Raw genomic sequence first — 23,178 nt, forward strand, 5'->3', positions numbered from 1 at the left:
GTAAGACCTAGAAAGCTGCGGAGCTCTGTCAAAGTGGTTGGAGATGGCCAATCCTGAATGACTTGGATCTTGGACGGATCTACATGCACCCCCTGTTCATTAATAATGTATCCTAGATATTGAACTTGGGTCATGTAAAAAGTGAATTTCTCTAAATTGGCACATAAATTTTGTTGCCGCAGTGTTTGGAGAACCGTTCGGATGTGGTGGAGGTTCTCTTCCCAACTATGGCTAAAGATCAGGATGTCATCCAAGTATACCACTACAAATGAGTTGGTGAATAGCCGCAAGATGTCATCCACTAGCCTCATGAAGGTTGTAGGAGCATTCGTCAACTCGAAAGGCATAACCAACCATTCGAAAAGACCCTCCTTCGCCTTGAAGGCAGTCTTCCACACATTAGAGGGTTCGATTACCACATGGTTATATCCTAAATTCAAATTGATCTTGCTGAAATATTCTGCCCCCTTCAGTTGGTCCATAAGGTCATCAATCCATGGGATCAGGTACCTATTCCAAACAATGATCTTGTTTAACACTGATAGTCAATACAAAGTCTCCAAGTCTCATCCTTCTTCTATACCAACACGATTGGGCTCCTACAGGGCAATGAACTCGGTCGAATGTGACCTTTCTGCAACAACTCCTAAGTTTGCCTCTTGATTTCATCGATCTCCAGAACAGAGCACCAATAGATTGGTCCATTGGGCAGCGACACAACTAGGGTGAGATCGATTGAGTGCTTGACCTGACAGTGCAGAGGAACCCCTGCGGGGGAGGTGAAGATGTCCCCATACTCCTCCATGACCTTTTCCATCTAGAGGTCAAGATGGACAAGGGGGTCAGATCGATCGAGTGCTTGACTTGACAGTGCAGAGGAACCCCTACGGGGGAGGTGAATATGTCCTCGTACTCCTCCATGACCTTGTCCATCGTGCGGAGCGGCCCTGTCTGGAGGTTGTGGCCATCATCTTCCTCTTTCCTTAAGGGCGTACCATCAGGAAAACAAATTTCCCAGTTTTCAAAATGAGATTACTGCATTGTTTTGCAGTAACCAAAGAGATGGCGGTAGGTGGTGCTACCTCTGGTATCTTGTACAACTTATTTCCCAAAGTACTAATAATAGCACGAGGCCTTGATTCATACATAACATGTCGCTTCCACAAGTATGGTTGGCCTAATAATACATCACAAACATCAAGGGGAGCAATGTCACATAAGACCTCATCCGTGATGGGCTTGATGTTGTATGGAAGGCGACACTGTTGGCTCATGCAAAGATTCCATCCTTGGTGAAGCCACCCAATGGTGTACAGTTATTGATATGTTGAGGTCGGTAAGCCCAGCCACTTCATGACCTTTGCCAAAATGAGGTTCTTTTGGCTCCCACTGTCAACAATGAGGTTCTTTTAGCATGGAGCCCTTTACCCACATATGAGTGTGGAAGAGGTGCTCCTCCTCCTCCGGATCTTCGGGTTCCTCCTTTTGGATCTTCATGGTGGCAATGGTGGTATTGGGCTCCACGTGGATAATATGCTTCCCTTTGTCATTCCCCTTGTTAGGTTCTGACTCAGAGTTGGAACATGCATCTGATTCTGAAACCTTTAGTTCGGCCACCAATGACTGCTTGGCCCGACACTCACTTTTGTTGTGAGTGAAGCTCTTATGGAACTCACACCACTTTCCCATGTCCTTTTTCGGCTTTGCGACGTTGTTCTTTGCTTGCAGCTTTGGTAGGGTAGCTTAGGTCGCCCTGCCTTGGCTTTTTCCTTTTTTTCTGCAGTTTGGGGGCACCTTTCCATTGCTCCCAATTTGCAGATCCAAAGTCTCGCTTCTTTTATTTAATCTTTTTCTCTATCTTGACGGTATATCGGTAGGCTGTGCCAAGAGAGGAGATGTTTAGTAATTCTATTTCATCCTGGATGTACCTATGTTGCTTTGAATCCTTGATACCCAACATTGTGTGAAGGGTATGGAAAATATTGGTAAACTCCAACATGTCTTGGTCCCTTCCCTGTCGTAGCATGGTCCACCTTATGTATTGATTATCATAGCTTTTGATAGGGTAGTATTGCTCCTTGATGCCAACCCAAAATGAATTCCAAGTGGGTGCGGTGTAAAATAGTGAGGCTGTACTTTCAATCATCTACTCGCAGTAGGTTTCCCATTAGTCCTTGACATGGGGGGTGGCTTTGAGAAGAGTGAAATTAATATTTTCGTGGCTATAAAAATGATGAACACAAAAGTACCCTTCTAGCATATTTAACCATTTATCTACAGTGTCTGCTCTCTCTGACCCTCAAATATGAGAATGTTAAAGTTAACTTGTACCTTAAAGGGCATTTTGGTATTGGTCCATGGTATTTGGTCCGAAGTGTTGACCCTAGGTATTGGGTCCAAGCTATTGGTTCTACGTGGTTTTGGACCATGGTATTGAGAGAGGCCTAAACCTATATAAAGGGAAGATCATTAGGCTAAGAAAGAGAGGTGCACAAGTGATGAATATCTGATGAAGTGTGAGATCTAGTATGTTGGTTATGGGTTTGTGATGCTCTGCTCGATCTGAACCAAGGAGGCACCCATGCGGTTGATGAAGGTTGATGGACTGGGAACATGAATACTAAAATGCATTATTGATATATGGTATGATCATGAATGGATCTAAATACTGACGCATGTCTTATCCTTTATATCTCACGTTCTGGGTATATTTGAGATTGAAATTGCAGCGAAGGAATAAGTAATTATTTTCAGATATGTACGCGGGTTCCCTCTGGTGAAAGAGCGTATACACACTGGCTCGACACAGTCAAGTACTGTATGCATTATGAGATTTTATATTTGAGGTTGTTGTTGGTTCTAGTGGTTGTTGCAGAGTTCTGGGCTCTGCTCTATGTTCTGGTGATTGTGTTTTGATGACAAGGTTTCAATGATTCAGTTGTTGTGTGATTCAAAGTTGATGGTTGTATTGCAGTAGTGATTACTTTTGTATTGATGGATCTAGTTTTAAAATTAATGAAACGTGGTCCCTGGAAGAAAAGAGAAGGTTGTAGCCTTCTATAGGTCAGCACCTATGTACTAGTACATTAGCTAGTACAAGAGCCAGGGGGTTGTAGCTCCCTTCCAGGAGAAGCTAGAGAGCGAGAGAAGGTTGTATCCTTCTATAGGTAGAAGCCTGCATACTAGTATAAGACTGCATACTGGTATAAGACTGCACTAGTATAGAAATATTGTAAAAATAAGTTTCTTATTAAAAAGAAGATAGAGGCGAACTGCAGTAGGTGGTTTTCACCCACATTGGGTTTCCACCTTATATCATGGTGTTCATGTGTGCTTCTTATGTGTGATGATCTGTTCTATCTTACTGCACCTGTTTACTATTTATATGGTTAATAATGTTCTAATGCACTCATTAAAGATCAACTAACTGAATCATAAGTTTACTAGATATATGCGAGTTGCATTAAACACAGTTGCATATACACGTAGGTTTCCTTAACTGAAGTAGCATATATCAATCTGATAATGGAAATGAAAATATTATTGATTTGCTAATACTGATTCACCCCCCCTCTCAGTGTTATTTCCAACAATTGGTATCAGAGCAGGTCCTTCAAAAGAAGCTTGATTTCTTAAAGGAAGATCCATTAGGATGAGTAATCAAGAAAGAGAGGGATCCATCAGACCACCGATCTTCGATGAGAGAAATTTTGTCTACTAGAAGATAAGAACCAGAGCATATCTACAATCACTTGGAATAGATGTTTGGGGAATCGTGGAAGGAGGATATACATATCCATCAGCAATTCCTATAGATACGGCAGATAGAAAGCAATATGAACTGAATGCCAAAGTTGTTACTATCTTATTGGGAAGTTTGCCAAAATCAAAGTTTGTCAAGGTCATGCAACTCAAATCAGCCAAAGAAATATGGGACAAAATCATTCTAAGCTATGAAGGAGATGATCAGGTAAAACGTGCTAAGCTTTAAACTCTCAGAATACAGTATGAAACTCTTAAGATGCATAGTGATGAAAGCATAGCCAATTACTTCCTATGTATAGATGAGATTTTTAATTGTATGAGGAATCTGGGTGAAGAAATTAAGGAAGTTTTCTTAGTTGAGAATGTTTTGAGATCCTTGTTTGATAAATTTGAATGGAAAAGTGTCTGCCATAGAAGAAAAGGAGGATCTGTAGAAAATCACTATGATGCAGCTTCACGGAATCTTAACTGCTTTTGAAATGAGAAAAGGAGGACCATCAGATATAAGAGAAGACACATTTAAAATATCCACAAAGGGAAAAGAAAAATTCAGTGAATCAGGATACATTTCAAAAGAAGAATATCAGGTAAATTTTGTCAAGAATCTTCAATGGGGATCTGGAAGGTTCGAAGGTAAGATACCTTTCAAATGTTTTTCTTGTGGTAGAGTTGGTCACTACACTGCTAGATGCCCTCATAACAAAGGAAATATGTCCGAAGAAGGTAATGGAAGTTATCATACTCATGATAAAAGTAATGACTTATCCAATAGTGATGAAGACATTAGACTTCTCATGGCATATGAAAATAAGGACATAGAAATAGAAGAAGTTACTAGATTAAAAGATCAGCTGGAGATAGTAACCAGAGTAAGGGAGTAGCTACAGGATGTAGTAAAATATCAGAGCATAACAATTTAGAGACTTGAATCTAATATCCTCTCTCTAAAAGAAGATCTTAAGGAATCAAAGAAGTAGAATAAAGAAGCTCTTGAAGAACAAGAACATGAAGTGATCGATTAAGGCAACAAGTGGAAGAAGGAAGAAAAGCTGAAGAGAACATAAAGAAGCAATATCTGCAAAAGGAAGAACAACATCAGGTTGAGGTAAATATCTTGAAAGGTAAATTAGAAGAAGAGGATAAACTGTTATGATTTCAAGACAGTACTAAGATTTTGGATGATATTCTTAGTAGTCAAAGATCCCCTACTATGGGAACTAGTCTTGGCTTTTATGAAACTATCAAAGGTGAATCTAGCTCACAGGGTGAGGAAAGGAATTCTAATGCAAAATCTGAAATGATCAACAAAGAGATAAGTGGTCAACCCCAACAACAACCAGGGAAAGAAATTCTACAAAGAAGATCTTTTCCTCCTGACTATGGAAGTGATAGTCGATTATTCCCTCAAATGAATAATGTTGAATGTTATATACGTCATAATTTTGGACATATTGCAGCCATATGCAGAAGTAGAATGGTTCAAGTCCATCACACAAAAAGATCATCACATTCTAGGTACTTTAAGGGATATTTTTTTCTTGCAATATGTTTGGTTACAAAGCTATTGATTGCAATAAAAGGAATATGAAACATGTAAGATGTTATGCATGTAACAAATTTCGACATAAAGTAAAGGAATGTAAGCGAAAAATTCAGAAGCAAAACAATCATACATCATCGCAATTCTAGGTATTGAAGAAGACAGAATTAGAATCAGAAAGATGTGGCATAACTCAGTTAGCAGACATAAGAGACACAGGGGAAACTGAAAGTGTAGACCTTCAGTATTCCAATTTACATACACAAATATTATAAAGAGAAATTGTGTATATACGCGAGTTAGAGGCCACAAAGTCGCATATATGGAGCTCTGAAGAAAAAGTAGTAGGACAGACTCAGGGAAAGAAGTCTGATATGGTTTATTCATGGTATGTCTTGGATGGCACAAGTTTATGGGGAGCATATTCTTCGAATAATTGTTGGCATTCTTGGCATTAAGGTTAGAAGACTTTGGTGATAACGCTTATGAGGCTAAATGATACATATTGCTACTTACTATTGGTTGGTCAAGAGAATGATAGTGCAGGTTACAGGTTGTTGATGTTGATGAGACATTCTTATAGTGTAGATCATATGGTGAATGACAGTTGCTGATGACTATCATGGTCTTGTTTAGACTCGGAATGTGCTCAAGGGGAGCATGGACGGATTGATACATCTTAGCATATACATAGAGGGAGTATGGACAATATGATGTATACCAAGTGAGATAATATCCTGGTCCGCCATTTGCCCTTGATGTCAAATGGGGAGAGTGACTTGGTGTGGTTGTTGCCATCAACTCCAAAGGGGGAGATTGTTGGCATTATGATATAGGCATGACTCAAGTGTTGTCCTTGATGGCAACTCACTCAGATGATAGATCATAGTTCAGACTCACAGAATGAAGAAATAATTAATGATCAGAGAGGTACACGTAGGTGTATTATGACAAAGAAGCATATACACACGGGTTCACCATATACCAATTCATGTATATGTACACAAACACGTTTACAGAAGGAAAGGCACGTACATGTTGGCAATCTATGTTTTGGTCCGTGGTATTTGGTTCATGGTATTTTGGTATTGGTCCACGGTATTTGGTCCGAATTGTTGACCCTAGGTATTGGGTCCAGGGTATTGGTTCTACGTGGTTTTGGACCATGGTATTGAGAGAGGCCTAAACCTATAGAAGGAGAAGATCATTAGGCCAAGAAAGGGAGGTGTGCAAGTGATGAATATCTGATGAAGTGTGAGATCTAGTATGCTAGTTATGGGTTTGTGATGCTTTGCTCGATCTAAACCAAGGAGGCACCTATGCGGTTGATGAAGGTTGATGGACCGGGAACATGAAGACTAAAATTAATTATCGATATATGGTATGATCATGAATAGATCTGAATACTGACACATATCTTATCCTTTATATCTTATGTTCTGGGTATATTTGAGATTGAAATTACAGTGAAGGAATAAGTAATTATTTTCAGATTTGTACGCAGGTTCCCTCTAGTGAAAGAGCATATACACGCTAGTTCGACACAGTCAAGTAGCGTATACATTATGAGATTTGATATTTGAGGTTGTTGTTGGTTCTAGTGGTTTTTGCAGAGTTCTAGGCTTTGCTCTATGTTCCGGTGACTATATTCTGATGACAGGGTTTCAGTGATTTAGTTGTTGTGTGATTCAGAGTTGATGGTTGTATTGCAATAGTGATTACTTTTGTATTGATGGATCCACTCTGGGAATTTATGAAACGTGGTCCCTAGAAGAAAAGAGAAGGTTGTAACCTTCTGTAGATCAACACCTACGTACTAGTCCATCAACTAGTACAAGAGCTAGGGGGTTGAAGCTCCCTTCTAGGAGAAGCTGGAGAATGAGAGAAGGTTGTAGCATTCTACAGGTAGAAGCCTGCGTACTGGTATAAGACTACACGAGTATAGAAATATTGTAAAAAGAAGTTTCTTATTAAAAATAAGATATAGACAAATTGCAGCAAGTGGTTTTCACCCACATTGGGTTCCTAGCATATATGAATCTGATAATGGAAATCAAAATATTATTGATTTGTTAATACTTATTTACCCCCCCCCTCTTAGAATTATTTCCAACAATAAGTAGCTATAATATTAGTCGCTTGTTCATTGAGCTGGGCATAGTTTTGAGTACAGAGTATTATATGTGCTATATCGACCTCAACAACTATCCTATCCTTCTTGACCAAATTTTTAGGAAAATTACGATACTTGATGCCCCAAACTTGTATCAAATCTACAAGTCTACTTGTAACCTTTAGAAGCTTCAGGATCTCTTGAGTTTTCTTCTGAATTTGGACTAGAGGGGTCACTACCTCGTGCAAGAGAATCATTTCATTATACAATTGCCTCATGGTGTCTTCCACTAGTTTCAATTCTTCAAATATGGTTACCCATAGCTTTGTCACGTTGATACTAGAAAAAGATAATCGTTAATTATATGTTGCAAGGTGATTGACCTAGTGCTTTGCGACAACTAGATCTTTCCACAATCATGCATTTTCACCCAGAAGGTACTTTATATTGTCTTGTGTTACTATCACAAAATCCATATTTTTTTCCATGAATACTCTGTGATTTCTCCTAGTATTTGATGCTGTCACCTTCTCTATGGATATGGAAACTAGATGCATAGGATCATTCAAAAAGTACCTTCACATTTCTTGCACAATACTCATTTTCATCTAGTTGAAGGAAAGGCTCGATACATCCATGAACCTATGATCTGGTGGAGGAGAAATTCCCATTTCACTAAAAGGGAGATGGCTACTAGTTAGAGGAGGCTTTGGATATATATGGTTCATCTACAATTGTCTCAATGACATCCTCCTCCTCTAATTCTAATTCAAATTCTTGGGACATTTTTTCTTTCTCCATAAACTATATGGATTCTTCCTCATGTATATTCTTCATTTGTTCTTCCTGTGACCTTTTCTCTAGTTCCTCTTTTTATTCTCTTCTCCTTTCCTCCTCTTCTTTCTAATTTAGCAAGTCATCTTGCTTCTTATTTTCTTCTCCTTATTTTTGTAAGTGCTCCTCTCTTCTGCGCTCTTCTTATAGATATTTATTTTTTTCTAACCTTTTCTCTTTTCTTCCTCCTTCTCTCTCCTCTACTGCTTTGCCTCAACCACACCTTTTCTCATAGGATCAACCTTGAAATTTATGCTTCTCTATGCCAATGGATCATGATTTAGCCTCTTCTTGGGTGCTCCGATTTCCACTTGGGTAGTTTCTTCCCATCGAATCTCCTCCAATTGTACAGATGGTACCTGTGGAATCTATGAGGGACCTGCCTTATCTATTGGTCGATTCTTTCTTATTGAATTCTACCAATTCTTAGCCTTTTCATCTTTTGAAGTGCTCATTGGTACATACGACCAATTATATTGTATATTATCACAATGTTTCATGCACACCTTTCTAGGATCATATCTATGAAAGCTCATTATTCCAAGGTGAAGGCGATTGAGTTCTTCAATTTTGGGTTCAACTACCTTAAGGCTCTTTAGCTCATACAATTTGATCCATATGGGAAGAGGGGGCCAACGATCTATTTTCATCCTATGGAGTTGTGCAAACATTCCATTGTTCAACTGATAAGATACTTCCTGTAAGACCACCTTATTGGCCACATACCTCAACATAAGGTGTGGGGTTGTTTATAACAATCACGATTAAAAGCACATGTAAATAAATATAAGACCATGGTCATGGGGCACATACTCCAAGCTAAAATTATGGTGGGAAAAATATCCTAGTGGGTGTTCATTTGGTTTGTTATGGCTAAGGAAATTGGTAAAGGTAATTTCAAAGTCTTGAAAAGGAAATAGGAATTATTTGGCATTTATTTATGAAAATAATGGAAAATAGGAGGAAAGGAAGGCGAAAGGTCACAAGTTGCATGTGAGGAGGAAATTTAAAGTTAAAACGACCCTACACTTTGGGTCCCTCAGACGCTCTCCGGATCCGTTAACGGACCAACGCTTAAGTTATGACAATAATATAGTAGGAAATATTTGGTAATGACAGGGAACTCGATGGCATACACAAGTGTTAGAAAATTATATATTACGGAGCAACGGAACACATAAAATATTGTAGAAATATAAACATAGAAAAACGCACAAAACAAGAAAGACACAGATATACGTGGTTCACCCAGTTTGGGCTACGTCCACCCTGAACAGCCAGTCCTTCCTTTCTATTATCCAGCAAAATGAAGAGATACAACCTACAACAAAACCGCTGTAATATCCTCTGTTTTCTCTCACAGTCTCACCTCTATCTTTCTCGCTCACCGAATACACATCTATATCACAGCCTCAAATACAATGCCATCATATAAAGAGAGGGGTTGCCTTCTAGGGCAAAAAACCCTAAACTAAACATAAGTTCTACCATAAGATCATCCGCCTAATGAACGACCCAGATTGACTAGAAATTACTATACTTTTACAAGGAAATTTTACAGCTGTTTTTAGCTTCGGGGGCGCTGCCCCCGAAACCCCCCGCCAGGGGGGGCTCCCAAAAGTCGTTGCCGCCCCCCACTAGACCCCCCACGGCAACAATTATTTTACGGGCGGCGTTGCCGCCCCATTCTGAACTGGGGTCCAATATGCCGGTACTATAGAAGATAATCAGGCTCCACACCCAACAACAAGTCCTCATTTCCCCCCACGTCGGTCTATCCACACTGCTCACATGGTCAAAATTATTGAAGTCATTCTAGCTCACTTGTAGTCTCAGGAACGAAAGAGGAGCTAAAGAAACCAGTAATGAGTATACACATATCCTGAGAAAACAATAAGGACTCTGAAACCCAAAAACAACCTCTTTGCAAGTCAAATAAGTCAGGATCCTTCATCTTCCTAGGCTTTAAGCCTTCATTAAATAAGTGCATTGTATTCACAGGCAAAACTAAGTGCTCATGAGCACCTACACCTTTCATAATAAGGGCTAAAGGACTGAGAAAGGCTTCCTGCGAAAAAAGGTGAAGCAATGACTCTACCGAGGTACATACGAGGCTCGCTAGCAGTGGAGCAAAGTTCACGATCTCTAGCTAGTGAATCCACTGGGGTACTGTCCAGGCTCGTTAGCAGTGGAGCAACACCAAAGTACCATGACGACTATACTGGGAATACTTTAAAATTCATGTTGTAACTTCAGTTCCACTTTTTTTGGGCCCAAGGCATGAGGAGGTAGCACCCTTTTGTGTGTGTAAAGATCATGTCAAGATAGTTAGGACAACTGACCAATTTCGAAAGGGGGACCTGGAACACAATCAGTCGGACCTATAGCCCAATGAAGAAATATCTATTCAAGTCCCCTTAAGCGAGGCCTGTAAACACCAGAGATCCTAGGTTCTTTCAGTGAATCACCAATTGTTGTAGCTATTGTGACAACAACTTCAAAAATCCGGGTAAACGTTAAATTTTTGGAGCCCCTACATCAAGCCTAAGCTTCGGCACCATTAGGTCCTTCTCGAAGGTTCGTTAATGTTAGTAAACCCGAAGAAAATCCAAGTTTTTGTCTAAGTTAAGCCAAGTTTCAAGTTCATGAGATAGACTAGGTCGCATAGTCGGAATGCAATTATCACATATACCTGCGACCATGGCAACCCTTGTGACCGCGATGACTCGCGGGTCGCAAGGTCTCACTTCCAACCGCTTAACCTCCCTGCGACCCCGCGACCTTCCGAGTCGCAAAGTCGCAAAGTAACCTTAGTTACCGTCAGTCACTTGTGGGACTACATGACTATGCGACTCTGTGACTCGCAAGGTTGCAATGTCGCACTACCTATCCACATATTCCAACTTCACCTCCCGACCCATGCAACTTCACGACTCGCGAGTCTCAAGGTCACAATATCCACCCTCCTAACCCTCACAACCTCAACATGTGCATTGATTTTATAAATAGGATGGCACCATAGTCGCATTTGGAAAAGCTTTGTTGGTCGCACTGGAAGCCAGAAATCCCTCTGACCAGACTTCGTGCGCGTGTCTGAGTCCGGTAAGTAACTATCCTCCCTCCTGCAATGATTATTTTCTTCCAAATGTCATGAACTACAACTCCTGACCTCTGGCTTATCTCCTATCCTAGGGTTTATCCCTTTACTTAGCTCTCCTTTCCATTTGTACTTCATAAATTTCCCTAGCCTTCCCCGCTCCTCCACTGAAGGTTTCAGTTTTCCCTTGCAGTTGATCCCCATTACTAGATCAAGAACTCGAGGCTCTATCCTTTTGAAAGTGACCCCAGTCTCTCGAAGTCATTTAGGGCCTTGTCTAAGACAATCTGAGCCATAGTTGCATGCCCCGCGGCCGTGATACCCTTCCCTTCGTGACCCAATGACTTCGTGACTCCTCTTTCCCCATGACCTCCTACCATTGCGACATGCGATCGCCAACCATTGTGCAATCCAAAATCTACTTTTGCACATCTCGACCTTGTAGTCGCACCTGACCTCTGACCTCAGTCGCATTATCATATCTTTTTTCATTGCATACCTTGCAACTCGCTCATACCCGTGACCTTCCTCTCACTGGATAGGTTTTGTTTTTTTTGTGTTTTTAATTTATGGTCATGCCCTCTCTCTCATTGTGGTATTGCATTTTTGACATTCCAAGTGACGTCGAGCTCGAGTGCATATCCATTTCCTCTTTTGAAGACAAGATAGGTCACCCAACTACTAAAATAGCTCAAGGTGCATTAGGAAGTGGGGCATGGGAAATATATCCAGACAAAACACCACCTATATTTATAGACACGGCTTGTAACATAAATAAAACCACCAAGTTCTCTTGGTTTGAGATCTACGAAGAATTTGCTAAGAGGGATATCCCAGAAAAATAGGAGGACTTCCACGTATATATCAATGTCAACAAGTCAAGATTACATAAATTGGAAGCTAATCCACGAATATTCCAGTGCATTGAGATCATTGAATGGGTCTTGTAGTGTACAAGCACAGAAGACTGGATGATTAAGGATCATGGTGGGGCACCTATAGCGACCATTGATTCTACAAACATCAGAACCTACTACAAATTGCCTGAAAAGCAGCAGATTTTTAACACCAAGTGGCCTACCGGATTCACTACCCCAACGAAAGACATCATGAGGGATTGATGGAAAGAACCTATAAAATTCCAAGTCAAGACAGACCAAGACTACAAGACAGAAGGGCTACATAGAGTATATCAGTTAGTCACTGCAATGATGTGTCAACTATATGGCAAGGCAGACTGCGATGTGTTTTATGGCACGTGGGTCCCACTCATGTATGTTGTCGCCACTTATGGAATTATTTTCAATTGGGCAGCATCCTGTCATCATCCTTGAGGAACAAAATAGCCGCCACCCAAAGCCCACCTCTCGAGCAACCTCCAAAATTTTATATGTCTTCATCCCTCCTTGATGATGTCTATTCAAGGTTGCACTTTGAGCACTAGAGCTGCCATTGTGACTCATCAGTACACAAACCCATCCACTACCACTACAAGGTCTTCTGGGACACGGCTTATAGAGCCACCTTAGATATAATATCTGAAACATTTATCATCCCATTATACCAACTGTTGTTCGGGGAAGATCTACCTTGTATGTTAAAGAGAGCCATGAGGACCGTAGTTAAAGTAGCTCACTAGTTCCCTATCGATGAAGGAACAATCATCAGGGTGTTAGGTACTCATAAAGCTTTGCACGGTCTACCCAAGTTCATCATAGATAGGACTTTTCTACGAGAGTTTTGCTACCTGATGACAAAGGGTTTCTCGAAAGTGTTCAACAAAGGTAAGAAGAAACCTTGGCCACCTTTTCCTCTTACTATTGGAGTGTACATAGTAGAAAACTTCAAATAGGTGGAAACAGAAGTTGAAGAACTAGATGGGAGCCATTTTGTGACCCTGAATTATAGAACGTATGACCCCGAAAAAACCGTAGCTGCCCACTATAAGAAGGAGAAATTTAGTTTGTCTTACAGCCACACTAGGAAGGATATAGAAGACGGAATTAGGAACTTGTATAACTCCACAAGGGAGATCAGCCCCACTGAGCAACAGGCCATAGAAGATGAGCTCCTTGATGATTTCTAGGATGATGAAAGCCTCAGAGAAAGAACACTGAAGGGAGCTAAGACATTAGGGAAGCGAAAAGGAAAAGAAGTGGAAGACACTCTAAGAAATAATGAGGAAGAGGAAGTTATGTTGATACAAAGAAATGCCAAACTGGCGAGAAAGAAGCGAGAGCTGAAGAGGAAAAGAGAACTAGAAAGAAAACAATCGTAGGAATCTGGCGACCAAAGCTAGGATAAGATAGAGAAGAAAAGGCAGGAAAATGAGAAAAGGAGGCAGGAAGAAGAAAAGAGAGCACATGATGAGATAGAGAAAAGGAAGGAAGAAGAGGTCGAAAAGTAGAGACAAATAGAAGAAGTTGCGAAGACAAAACAAGATGAACAACAAATATTAGAACATGAACTGAAGAACATGGAGGAAGAGCTAGAAAGGAAATGGGCACTAGCAGAAAGGGAAAAGAGGCAACAGGATGAGGAGCTTAGGGCAAACAGGGAGAAGGAAGTTGTAGTAAATGAACAAGGAGAGATGAGCAGGGTGGTCGATCCAAGCTCAGGAAAAAGTGAGCTTCCTTCTGTGGATGTACCTACCATTACTCCCCTCACTGGTGGACACCTACCCCTTCGAAAGCTAGGAATCTCAGAAGATCAAGAGGAAGAGATTCTAGATCTAACTAAAATCACATTTGATGAAGTAAACCTCAAGATTATACAGGAGAAGAAGAGATCCTGTACTCGAAACCTAGTTGACCCATTTTCGGTAACTACGGCAACAAATATCATTCCAAATATCACGTCAAACCCCCTAATGATTGCCACCGCCAGTACAACATTCGTAGCTGCCATAGAATAAAACGTATCCCAGATGAGTAAACAGATTGTAGATTTGAAAAAAAGGTTATACGCATCCGTGCAAAGGGCCAGCGTTGCAGAACAAGGGAAGAGGATCTTGGAGGAGGAAATTGTGATACTTTTCTTGATACATACAGGATTAGCTGATTTCCAAATAGTAGTCGCATTAGAAACAAAGATCGTGGGGGAGACAATGGCAGTAGTTTAAGAAGAAATGGAAAAACTGCACCACACTATAGCTCCCATAGTGGCTATTCAAACTCACTCAAAGGAAAGGGTTTCCATGCTCAAGGAGGCCATGACCGCCTTAGATAAAATACATGAGTGGTCTGAAAATTACCCCGAAGCCCCAATAGTAGTCCCTGGGAAAGATTGGATTGCTATGCAGAATATCGAGGTCCAGCTTTGTATCAAAGTGTAGTCCAGAGAAAAATTGGCTAAATATGTAGAGAGGGTGTTTGCCTCCTACAAGCAATTGTTTAGTAGTGTCGAATCAGTGATCCAACTGCATGGGTCCCCTTCTATAGCGGAAATTGGATAGGTTAGAAATGAGGAGGAGATCAACAATGACGTGCAAGCATTCGTGGAAACATATAGACAAGTTGCCTACACAGGAGGTATGCCGGTCTCAGCGGAAAATATCAAGTGTTACATTGTGGAACTAGTGAGGCTCTATACCAAGTTGGGTACCTTGAACAATGATATACATGCCAAGGGAAATAGCCTTATCCAGGATGCACTGGAATGCTTACACCGACATGATGAAGGCCAGCCACCAATGTCTCCCATTGCAGTAGAATACAACATATGGTGCACTTACATGATGGAAAATCTCAGGCTCAGCATTCTAGAACTCGCCATTTACAGCTTAGTTAACTAGGATAATAGTCATTTCTCTTTTGTATACTATGATAGCACGGAATACTCTGTGAACAAAAAAGGTCACATAGAATGCCAAGAGTCATTTGGTTGGTGAAATGTCACTAGGAAGTCCAAGAGTCAAGAGTAGACCAAAGGTCTCTCTCATCCTATAAATGTAACCTCACGTCTCATTTGTGGGGACTTTTGGCTGAGGACCTTTTGGAGAGTTATAGACTTATTGCTTAAGAGAATTGTGGTTCTTCTAGTCAATAAAAGAGTTAATTGTACATTTTCACTATTGAATGCTTCAAATATTATTATATGTGCTTGTGCCATGAGCATTTCTTCACTTGACGGATGAAATGTTCCCGAAAGAATTTTGATGTGCGGTCTCTCCACATGTTGTTTCGTACCCTAAATCTAGTTTTGCTACATATAAATGGTATTTGGTTTACTCACTCTATACGCATGCCAATGAACTGTTTCTTTAGGTATTAGTATAATTGTTATTTTGACTGCACAATAATGTATGTTGATAAATGGTTGATTGTTGTAAACTAATTTTGCAATCATTAAGCAGTATTGATCTAGTTTGCAATAGTCTTATCTAAAGTCCTGCTAATAGTAAATTTATGTGACATTGTGTGGTTTACCTTCTGCTATTCATGTTATATATATGGTACAAGATATTTGTCAATTATTCTCTTTTGTTTCTTAAAGCTCATACATTCCACTAAGTTTATATAATACCTCCGTCCGAGGCTAGCTCCACAAAACCGAACAGTAGTTGGGCCTACATACCAGAAGGGATCTCCAACACACTCGGTTTAGGCTTTAGTTGGTAACCTACACCGGAGAGATCCCCTTGATTGTTGGTGATAGATTCCAGCCCATCAACAAGATGTCAATTTTAAATCCCTATCAAAGATTACCACCGGGGTAACCCTTGCAACAGGAAGATTTCCCTCATAAATATGTCTGCGACTTCCACAGTTTTGTATGTGGAATTTATGGGTATGAAATGTGCAGCTTTTCTTAGCTTGTCCACCACCACCATGATTGAGTCATGTTGTTTCTTAGTACGAACTAAACCAGTGATGAAATTTAGAGTGATCGTCTCCCATTTCCACTCAAGAATGGGTAATGGTTGCAATAGACTAGCGTGATGCTGATGTTCTGCCTTCACCAATTGGCACTCTAAACATTTGGATAGATACTCGGCAACATCCTTCCTTAAACCTTGCCAGAAATAACGTTTTCTAATGGCAGAAAAAAATTTCTGGTATCCTCGGTGAGCGACATAAGGCTTCCTATGAAACTCATCCACTAATAATTTCTTGACAGAATTCCGATTAGGAATATATATTCTATTTCTGAATGTTAACATTTTGTCAGGATTAATACCATAACCAGACTGTTCCCCTTTTTCCCAAGCTTCCAAGGCTCTCTGCCAAAGGTAGGCATATTCTGCGTCTTTGAGGGATGCTTCTCTGATGACATTCGGAAGGCTAGATCGTACTTGACTGAACTGTAATTCACAAATGCAATGTAATTTTCTGCTTAATGCATTAGCCACTTGATTTTCCTTCTCCTTAAGGTGATTCATATCAAAGTTGAATTTTCTCAAGAACATGGTTGACTTGGCCTATCGAGCATTTAAACTAGATTTGTTAAAGAAATTACTAAGGCTGCTATGATCGGTTAACAACAAAAATTTCTTTCCTATTAGGTAATGTCAGCACATTTTGAGTGCACGCACTACTGCTGTCAATTTAGTATGATAAGAAAAGTATCATTGTTCATAATCTTTCAATTTGCGTGATTCATAGGCTATAACCTTCCCCTCCCGAGTTAATACCCCACCGACACCCTCCTTGCTTGCATCAGTGAAAGCCACGAAAGACTTTTCTCGATCAGCTACCTTTAGTATATGGGTAGTAGTAAGTAACTATTTTCACTGCTCAAAACTTTGCTTACATTCACCTGTCCATTAGAAGGTACGCTGCGTTTTCTATAAAGAGGTCATAGGAAAGGCTGTTTTTGAAAAACCTTTAACGAATCGATAATAGTGTCCGACTAGGCCCAGAAAGGATCTAATATCAACAACATTCTTTGGGGTGGTCCATTCCATAATGATTTTAATATTTACTGGATCCAATGCTATTCCCTCAGCCGATATCACATGACTCAGATACTGTATCTGACTTTTGAAAAAAATGCACTTGCTATACTTAGCGCATAGCTGATTATCCCCCAAAATATGAAATACTATTCTTAAGTAATTTTCATGCTCCTCTTGGTTTTTAGAATAAATGAGTATATCATCAATGAAAATCAGCACAAATTTATCTAGAAACAACTGAAAAATACCATGCATTAGACTCATAAAAGTAGTTGGGGCGTTGGTAAGGCCAAAAGGAGATACTATGAACTTGTAATGGTCATAACAAGTTCGAAATGCAGTTTTACAAATATCTTATTCCTTTATACTTATCTGGTGGTAGCTGGACCTCAGGTCAATTTTTGAGAATATGCTTGCTCCCTTCACTTGATTAAATAGATCGTCAATACGTGGTAAAGGATATTTATTTTTGATAGTCAGTTTATTTAGCTGGCAATAATCAACGCATAGCCTCAAGGTTTGGTCCTTCTTTTGCATAAATAGCACGGGGGCTCCCCAAGAGGATACACTGGCGAATGTATCCTTTATCTAGAAGTTCTTGAAGTAACATTTTGAGTTCTATCAACTAAGGGATGCTCATGTGGTAAGGAGCTCTTGAAATAGGGGTTTCTCCCGATATCAATTCAATGGTGAAATCGATATCACGCTTAGGTGTCAATCCAGGAATGGATTCATGCAACACATCCCTGAAGTTCTGGATCACAGGAATGTCTTCCAAGGAAGTCATCTTACTCTTGGAATTGTTGTATCCTGCTTGGAGAACATAAATTTGATAACCCTTCCTAATACATCTTCCCAACTAGTTGGCAAAAATAGGGCGTAGCTTAATATCTTTCATGATCCCTTGTATTTCCTTTCTCTGTCTTGATTCAATGAGATAACTTATAGATTTCCTTTTACAATTGACTAGGGACTAATGCCCTTCCAACCAATCCATCCCTATTAGTAGATCATAGGAGCCTAAAGGGAGTACATTAAGGTCAACATGGATTGATTGTCCTAAAATTGTTATAGGACAATGCTCTATTTTTGTAGATACCCTTATTTTCATTCCTCTAGCTAGTTGCACTAACCAAGGCTTCTTAAACTTGCTACTTTGCAGATTGCAGTTCTCTACAACTTTAGGACTTATATAGATTAAGATAACACCTGAATCAAACAAAATATAAACAAGTTGATCATTAATCATACCTTCACACTCGATCATGGTGGGCCGGTATTTTGCTTGATGATCATCCAAAGCAGTGTTAGTTTTGGGCATGCTCCTCGGTACATCTCCAACTATGGAGGCCTCTTGCATATTTGAAAGTTGTTTTGTTTTGGCCCTATTCAGGCAATTACTATAGTAATGGGATTCTCGACATCCCTAGAATTGTAGAGGTTGTTTTGGCTATTGGCCATTAACAATTTTATTAACTCCCTTCGACTATCTATTCTCAGTGTAGGCTGGAAAGTTTTGCTAGTTCCTTGGAAATTTGCTGAAAGTTCTTTGCTGTAGAATTCTTTCCATTAATGTTCTTTATTTATCTGCTTGGGGGTGAATTCCTCCCTTCCCTGCCTATCGGTCCTTTTGACCTTTCATTATTCTATCTCATTTGTTGGTAACAGATGTGGGCTGTTTGAACCACATTATCCATTGTCCTTGAATAATCAAATTCTAATTTTTCCTTCAGAAAATTAGGCATACTGCTAATAAATCGTTGAATCTTTCCTTTTTCTTCTTGCCTATATGGAATGTATCGTAATAGGGAAGTAAATTTCTTCATGTATTCATCCATGGTCAAAGTTCCCATACTCATTTCATGGAATCCCTTTATATTTTCATCGTATTATGTCTCTGTTAGATATTGATCCTTGAAATGCTTCTGAAATTCTTGCCACGTAACATGTTCCTCATCAATGTTTCTCACAGTTTTGATTTCTTCCCACCAAAGGGTGGCCTTACCCCTTAGTTGATAAATTGCCAGTCGTGCTTTAAGTTTATTAGTGTAGTCATAAATCTAAAAGTACTTACTCATGTCAATTAACCAGGCTTCAACTGCTTCTTTAGATTCTCCTTTAAAGAGTGATGGTTTTATTCTTTTAAAATCGCCTTGTAATTCCATTTTCTGTTTCTTTGTCTTACGCTGGTCGGAAACATTATCTGAACATCCTTCCTCATCTTCTCCATGCCCTTCGGCTGACTCTGCATTATCTTCACCATGATGGACTGTTGGAGTCCTTTCCCTAACCTCTACACTGGGATCAGGTCCCCATTGATTTTGTCAGTCATACACACTTTTAAGGATTCTTTCTTTTTCCCGCCTCATTCATTTGTTTTATTTCTTTATGTTTGTCATCTCTGCACGTAATTGTTGAACTGTTTCAAGTAGAGTAGCATTGGCTTGGCGAGATTCCTCTCCCAGGTGTACCCATATGTTCGGGTTGGCCCCTACATAATTTTCTTCTGGCTGGTTCAATGGTCCGGAACTCCTCTGCATTTCTGCCCTTTGGGTATGGATATCTATCTCTATGTTCACATTCACTCTTACTCAATTATTTATAATACATGTATATACATTTTTTTTTTTTTGTTGATATATGTATGTATATATTAGTCCCAAGAGTCTGAGTGTGAGAACCTATGCTCTGAAACCATTTGTAATAAACTAAAACGTAAGACAATTTTTTTTTTTTTTACCATTAAACTTCTTAACTTTACCAAGGCATAACCATGATGGAAGCTTTCGGGTCATTCAGTGGTTAAGTTATAAATATGGTACATCCTCCCATGCTGCATTTAATCTCTCCTCATTGGTGCACATTCTGGGTAATGAATTTCCTTAAAGGTGGAGAGGAACTCGAGGTCCGGGTTGACGTTATATTACTGGTATTTAATGTCGAATGGACTTGGAAAAAATTCTATGCTACGGGGCACTTGGCCTATCATGCACTGTAGGATCGGGGAGGATCCACGAATCTCATGATCTCAGGATTTAACACTATGGAAAAATGAAAACGTTGTAAGGAATTTTGTCATTTCGTTGAACAGGTTGGTCTTGCAGCTTGGCTCTTCAACTGCAGTGCAGCTTGTATGGAGAACAATGGTATGATTCGGTTCCCTCCCATTGACAAGCTCCACAGACCCCCAGGTATAGTATGGATAGCATTAAGGTACTCAAACCCTCCTATAGTTTTTGATTTTCAAACAAACATCCCATTTCTGCTTACTCGGCTCTTGGATGCAGGTAATACAACCAATTATTGGTCTACCTGCCCCAGGGAGGACACGGTTGGAGGCCTACGACATTCATGAGGTACTGACTTGACGTAGTAGGAATGTTTTCAGTTAAATTTATCCATAATGAACCCATAATGACTGTTGCAATGTTATTTTGAGGTGCACGTCGCCTCCCTTCACTCGAATATTCTTCATCTGAGGTAAGAGTGTTCTCCATGAATTTTATTCTCTATTATTCTTCACATTTTACTTCAGGATTTAACTTCGATGTTTCCTTTAATGCAAGTACATTTTGGCTTAAGCATATCTGGAAGGGGTTTAGAGCGAGATGTCTCTCTTACATCGATTGTTACCATCTTGTTACAGGTTAGTCATTCCTTCAACTTTTCTTGGTGAATTATTAATAAGGCAAAGTTTTTGGGTTTCTCCAATTGGGAGGGAAGTACCTCATGCTATGACTCTAACTATGTTTAGAACTATAAATATTATGAATGATTGGACACATATTTTAATTCCTTTCTTAAGTAAATTAATAGTTTCCAGAACCGATATGTTGTGGATTCATTTGATGGCTTATATTTTGTTGTTCTTATTCTGGTTCTATATTCACCTTTGTAATTTTATGATGATTCTTGATCTAGACTTTCTCTACTTTGGGTTGGTTGCATGTAATCATGTTTTTGGGTTTTTGTCATTCACGGTTGGATATGCACAGTTTAGTTGTTCCCAGTTTTTTTTCTTTGCTTGAAGTCCAGGATTGTCATCCTTAGTAGTCTTGAAGCTTCACTTGGGTGGTTGGCTCAGGTAGTTCCTTCAGAAATCCACTGAGAGCCATAAGAACCCTCGCAGATTACATTATTTACTTTGTACAGTTCTAGTTAGAGCTCCAGTTGAACATATAAAAATATAATGTTGTGATGATGTCTTCCTTAGTGAGGTTTCATTGTCTTTTGTGTTTAATCTCTTAATGGAAGTTAATCAAAATACTACTATTCATTTTTGTAGAACGACTATGATTCCAGAATGTGTGTTACTTGCCTTATTTATAATGTATGCTTTTAAATTTCTGAGATGTAGTCTATGTTTAGAAAGATTAGATGGGATATTTCTCTTTTAGACTGTAGACTATTCTTTTATTAAGCTCTCTAAATAGTTGATGCATTATTATTCTAAATTAGGAGAAGATTAAACTATCATCATTACTTCATTTATTCATCAATGTCTACAAATGTATGAATGTACTAGAAATATAAAGAAAGACAGAATATACCCAACAATATCAAATGACATATTCTTTCTAGTAATTAATCAGAATGTTAATTGTCCATTACGTAATAATAATAATAATATTTTCTTGCTAATGATTACCAAGCACATAAACACTAATCTATTTTTTTGCCTTGATTATAAACATTCACATATTCCTATTATATGTGAGACGATTATAAGCATGCACTTATTCCCTTTTCCTATAAGTTCTCACCGACCAGCGATGGATGTGGTGATTACATCCAAAATCTCCCTCTGAGCTCTTCCAACTCCTAATAGTTAATAAAGTGATGGCAGTTTGGTGCCCTCGGCATCAGGACCACGGTGAAGCTTCAAGTCTGATATCATTTCGACTGTCATCCACAATATTTTTCCACTGGCTAATTTATCTAGCTCAAGGAAAATATGAACAACATAGTCCTTGCTTTCATTCCTCTATATCTTTTCCAATCCCCTAGAGTTCTGTCTCTTTCCCCTTTTGAGGGAAGAGATGGGCAACGGTTTGTAACTCTCTCAGCAGCTATTGAACTAATTCTTTCAATTCTTTTCTTGAAAAACTGATTAAATTGTTTAATTAATAATTAACAAGATATATTCTCACTTCTCAATCTTAATTATTTAACAATTAAAGTTAAACAAAATAAAAATTTGAAAGTAATAAATAAAATTTGGTAACATATAAATGTTTGTGGAGCATAGGGTGTTACACTCTGTTACATGAAAAGAATTGTAAAAAGTCAACACTCACTAAGTTATTATCAATGGTTTCATGTTTTCATATCAAAAGGATTAAAGGAAATTGAGTGTAGATGCCATATTATTATAAGAATTTGTATATATATTATGATTTATTATAGTGATATGCATGTATGTTATTATTTTTTTTCAAATTTAAATAAAAACTATCTTTTTTTATTTTGATTTTATATATAAAAAAAGTTTTAGTAAATATTATTATTATATAATTTTTTAATATTTTTAATTACAATAAAAAATATTAATATTTAGTATTTTGAATAAATAATAAAGTAATTTAAAATTTATAGAGATATAAAAGTGTAAACAATTTTGGTATCTAGGAATATCAAAAGTATCTCTCTTTTTTGACAAGCTCAAAGAAGAAAATTAATATAGCAAAGATTAGAACGAATTCTCATGAGCTCCATAGTGATACAGGTCGTTGGGCAGTTCCTAAAATGCCATGGACGGAAAGGATCTACCATATATGTGAGAATAGGAACATCCAGGATGAAAACCACTTCCTCTTAGTGTGCCCCTCCTAAAATGCCATGGATGGAAAGGATCTGCCATATACGTGAGAATAGGAACATCCAGGATGAAAACCACTTCCTCTTAGAGTGCCCCGCCTATAACCACATTAGAT

The sequence above is a fragment of the Pinus tabuliformis genome, chromosome 7, assembly GCF_031772625.1.
Source record: "Pinus tabuliformis cultivar Carrire ecotype Pingquan chromosome 7, CPIR1, whole genome shotgun sequence".
Classification (NCBI taxonomy): Eukaryota; Viridiplantae; Streptophyta; class Pinopsida; order Pinales; family Pinaceae; genus Pinus; species Pinus tabuliformis.